The sequence below is a fragment of the Morone saxatilis genome, unplaced genomic scaffold (assembly GCF_004916995.1).
Source record: "Morone saxatilis isolate NCDOM2014 unplaced genomic scaffold, NCSU_SB_2.0 Contig19, whole genome shotgun sequence".
NCBI classification, from domain to species: domain Eukaryota; kingdom Metazoa; phylum Chordata; class Actinopteri; family Moronidae; genus Morone; species Morone saxatilis.
In genome coordinates this window covers 22,937,495-22,942,891 of record NW_023339751.1, presented here as the reverse complement: position 1 = coordinate 22,942,891, position 5,397 = coordinate 22,937,495, and the positions used below count along the sequence as shown (strand labels likewise).

At 40.6% G+C, this 5,397-nt stretch overlaps 1 protein-coding gene across 1 annotated transcript in view; it reads left to right on the top strand.

The window, feature by feature from the left end:
- The window catches only part of pdzd8 (PDZ domain containing 8), a gene marked incomplete in the record, with an annotated part of 44,365 nt that overhangs the window by 14,213 nt on the left and 24,755 nt on the right, over positions 1 to 5,397 (top strand).

Below are 5,397 nucleotides of genomic sequence, written 5' to 3'. Positions count from 1 at the left end.
CACAACACACAAACCTTTTGCACTTTTATATTTAATTTCACTTTGGAGTTTGAGTTTTAGTTAGTTTTTTTAGTCAAGTTTAATTTTCTGCTCATATTTTGGACTCCATTCCTACTTGAACAACAAATAGTTATACTTTAATTTATAGTTTATGTCTAATATAATAATATTAGCAATATTTTTATTTGTGAATTCTTTGTTTCTGTTTTGCGCTGCTTTGCCTATGCTGCTGTGTCAAAATGAATTCTCCTTATATAAATAAAGGAATTATTATCTTTTTAAATGGGACATGACATGAATTTATTAATGGCTGAACCTGTCTGATCATCCTGTGGTCTATCAAAACACCGAACCACTCCAAGCATGGCTCAACACACACAACACACACACACACACACCACACCCAACACACACACACATCAAAGCACACATAACTCATCTATCTCTCCAAAGCATAATATAAGGTAAATGACCTGTACTTGTATAGCCCTTTCTAGTCTTCCGACCACCAAAGCGCTTTCCTACGTGCCAATTCACCTTCACACACATTCACTCAGTGATGGCAAAGTCCATCAAACATAAACTAACCATCTCACAATTCACACACCATGCACAGCATCGGAGCAATTCGGTCAGATCTTGCTCAAGATGCAACAACCTTCGTTAGTAGACACCGCTCTTCCTCTGAGCCACAGCCGCCCCAATATAATGAAAAAGGCCTCTCTCTCTCAAGCGAGCCTGGCTAATTATTTGATTCTTTGGCCATAAAATATAAACATGCCACTTTGAAAAGGGAGTTGTCGTCTTAGAAAGGAGGCTGGTGATAACATGGGCTACTCCAATATGATGGCAGGTAGATGCGTAGGTTTGAAGATGCATGTAAAAGGCACGATCCACTATGGTGGAGATGATGAGGAAACTTAATCTCAGATTAAGACTAAGACTATGGGTGAGTCTTTGATGGGTTCGAATCCGACCTGCGCCCTTTGCGCGTGTCATCCCTTCCTGCCCCCTTTCCTGTCTGTCTCCAGCTGCTACCAAATAAAGCATAAAAGCCGAAAAAAATATTTAAAAAAATAAAATAAAAAATAAGACTATTGAGATCAGTAATTGGGTTTTGTGACTTATACGGGGGCATTTTTTATAGATTTCTTTGAAAAAGTCACATGGATTTGCATTTTGAAAGACTGAAAGAGCCTGACAAATATGGCATTTTGAGACAATTTTAAACAATTAAACATTTACAGATTACATTGCTGAGAACTGCTTCTTCTCTGCACTCTCTCCTTTTTCTCTCACTTCCAAAACTGTGTAAATATGCACATGCAGTTTACAGTATGGCAGTGGTGGCAGATTTAACATTGAATGTACAGGCATTTATAACAAAGGTAAATGGTAAATGGTAAATGGACCTGTACTTGTATGGTGCCTTTCAGCTTCCGACCACTCAAAGCGTTTTTACACTACGTGCCCAATTCACCCTTTCCACACACATTCACTCAGTGATGCACAACAATTCCATGCAGCATCGAACAATCACACGTGTCAGGGGAGCCGGGATCGAACCAACAACTTCGTTAGTAGACGACCCGCTCTGCCTCCAGGGTAGGAGTTCTAAACCAGTCTTGATAGTCGCCCTTTTTTCCCCACCATCTTACATCACACTCTTCTATATAGGAACTATACGTTTGGAGACTGGACTTCCAATATGAGTGTTTAATTAGATGATTTCATACATTTGCTGTATAATGATTGTTAGAGGTTTCAGGTGTAGTGTGCTGTAAATGTCCAGTAGAGGGAAGTATCTACCCAATTTAGCATCTGAGGTCAGATCTTACAAAGGAAACAGTTGATTCTTATTGAGGAAGGCCATCATTAAATATTGCAGTTCTGAAGATGTACATTGTATTTCTGATGTGAAGGAATAACTATTCATCAATGCCTGATGCTTTAATCTCCTCGGCACAGCAGGGGGCAGCAGTAGCCAAAAAATATGCTACTGTAAGCTCATCTTTTCTTTCTCGCTACAAAGTCTTCAGGTACACAGGTATTGTGTCCAGTTTTATACGTTGGAATTCCAGTATTAATACAGCAGTGAATGAATAAGACACCACTGGGAGTGGACTGGATATGAGGGAAAGTGAAAGTCTTCATTGGCCAGTGGAGCTGAAATTATGAAGTCAATTGATTGCTTGGTCAACATCACTATAGAAACAAAATCAATAGAAGATTGGCGGTCCGATCCCAGGCTCCTTCTAGTCCCCATGTCAAAGTGTACTTGGGCAAGATACAAACCAGGTGTCATTTGTGGGCAAGATACTTAGTAAGTTAGTACTGATGAGCCTGTGCATGAATGTGTGTGAGTGGGTGAATGTGTGTGACATGTAGTGTAAAGCACTTTGAGTGGTAAGAAAATTATGCAGTTAATTCTAAACCACCTTGGCAGAGGATGTCGCTCTCTGAGTACCCTTCTAATTATTTATGAGATACTTGAAGTGCCCCTTTAAGGTAAGATATAGACCACCATGCTGGTGAGGATGCGTGAGGTGCAGCTAATGTACTAAGAAAATGTACTGTTACTATACATGTGGCGTGGCCATAGTCCTGGAACAGGTGGCACCATGCTCCTGTAACTGAAGTAGACACTGAGATGATTAATCAATTAGTTGATGAACAAAAAAAAAAAACAGCAACAATTTCAAGTCCCTGCTTTATTACAGGGCATTTTTCATAGTTGTCAAAATTTAATAAACTAAATAATGAATCACTCAAAAAATAAACGATTGATTCATCAAAAATGAAAATCATCATTAGCTGTGAAATTTGATTTACTGGTGTATGGAAGACTTAAGTAAGTAAGTAATCCATGTTGTTGAGGTGATTACTGGATATGTCTGAGGTTTAGAGATAAAGAGGAATGTAATGTATTGACAAATCTCTTTCTCAGTAATGTGTGGGAAATTTTAAGTGTCTCTAGATGAAGATCAATAAAGCCTTTATAACTTCAGGTTGCTGCACTGGGAGTGAAATGTCATGGTTGGAAAACCGTCAACATCTTCTTTACTACTGCATTAATGGGTTTATTTTCATATTTCTTTATGAAAATCCTTATATGGATCACAGCTAAGGACTACTCTCCTTTTCTCCCAGATTTTCCTCATTATCAGAGCAGTAACAAGTTTTTGACTGCACTTAAAGTGTCACTTTATTTTTACTAAATCAATAATTTTTATTTTAGATATCGCAAGCTCTTGGGGCTCTTGTATTAAATATACCTTATTTTTAAATGAAACACTACACCGATCAGCCATAACATTCTGACCACCTGGGCAGCCTGGTGATGCACTGTGTGTTCTGACACCTTTCTATCAGAACCAGCATTAATTTAACAGTTTGAGCTACAGGAGCTCGTCTGTTGGATCGGACCACACGGGCCAGCCTTCACTCCCTACGTGCATCAGTGAGCCTTGGCCGCCCATGACCCTGTCTCCAGTTCACCACCACCACTTTCCTTTCCTTTGGAGCATTGGGTTGGGCTAGCGGTACTAACCGTCTGGCAGACCCGGGGAAGGGCACCCCAAAAGAGCTGGCCCGTTGAGCTCGGTGGTCCCCCCGAGCGGTGCATAGCACTATGCGTCTGCTTGCCTGGATTGTTATTTAGCCCAGTTGGCTGTAGTTCTCCTTACTGCTATGTCTCATGTCTCCGCCAGAGCTTTGTTCGTGGATACTGGGCTCTTGATGAGGCAGGGAGAAACCGTAGTGTTCATTCTGCACGCTGGAGGCCTGGAGCAGGCCCCCTCACAGTGGGCGGCGAGAGCGAGAAGACTCGCGAGCTCCATCAACGCGCGGGTAAGTTCTTTCTCCCTTTCAGCATGCTGGAGTTTACTTTTTAGCTGAGCGGCTTCTTATCGAACAGGAGGTTGGTTTGTGAGCGGTGTCCTGAACCTACCCTTATATGGAATCTGCATGTATAACCACTTTGCCCCCAATGTTGGTTCGACCCCAAAGGCTGCTATTACAATGGATTTATTATATTTGAGTCTTTTGGTCAAAACAGACAATCCAAACACTGTAAAGGACCCCAAATGGGAAGGCCATTGCCGTAACTATGGTGTGCGAATAGGTCCATGCTGTGGCCACCTTGGGGTTCTGCACAATACTCTCTGTTTCTGGTTGTCACTTTAAAGGCGAATAGGGAAAGTTTCGGACTGTAGGGGGCCACTGTAGTTTTTTCTCCGGGAGTGGTTTTGAAAAATTTACTGAAATGGATGGGTTGGAAAAAAAAAGTTTAATTCAATTAACAGCTTCACTCTGTGTTCCATTCAAGAAACGGGTCTAAACCAATTGTTAAAAAGGGAACCCCAAGGCGAAACCTTCATACTTAACTCAGCGCAGGACGCATGTCGGAAACGGTTCGCGAACGTCTAGGCCGGCCCCGAATAAGGCGAGAGCATGTGGACAACATGTTAGCACGTCTGCCAACAGCGGTATGTTAATTTCTCAGGGGATTCAATGGGTTTTTATTGTATTTGGCTTTTTAAAAGTTCCAATTCAGTGACAAAATCGACCTTGTTAAAAAAAAAAGTCGCTTCAATATTAAGTTCAAATTTCCTTCATTTACTCTTAGTATTGAAGAAATTGTTTTTTGTACTGTATCAATTTTCATTCTACAGTTAAATTATTTTGTCGTGTTGTTCCCAGTTAGTAGCGCTGCAATATATATTACATACTAATACCTATAAAAAAGAGGACCAAAAATTGTTTTCAAAAGTCATTATAGGCGATTTTATATATATGTGAATAGGGCAGAGAGGATTCAACCCCAACCTCACAAAAGTGCCAATCCACCAAATTACGATCCAATTGGAGCAACAGCAACTTATATGACTAGTGTCGTATGCACCATCGTGCTCGCTTGTCAACAAAGTGAACAAATGTGTTAATCTATTGAGAGCGTATTTTTAAGAAAGCACTACAGTTACATTGAAAGTACAGACTATATCTTAAAACAAAGGCAACAAAAAAGCAGGACAATTGTTTAGCAAAACTAAAGAATTAGACAAGAAGAAAAGTTTGGCAAAGTGCATAAAAAATACATAAAATATCAATTTTACCAACTCTATCATCTTAAACTTCACCTCTGAATTAGAGGATCTGCCGACTACCAGGCATCACATTTTGTTCCACAGTGGACCCAAGAAGCTGGCGCGCTAGCCAGGCTGGTTCGAGTAGAGTGTCCAAGGCCCTGCTGTATATCTTCCAGGACCCATGAGCCATGCTGACGCAGAACGGTCCTTGGTGCCGCTTGAATCAAAAACACAATAATCACAATTAGCTATTCTTTTGGTTTCTGCAGTGTACTTAATTATCAAAATGCTGGAGGAGCAAACAAACAAT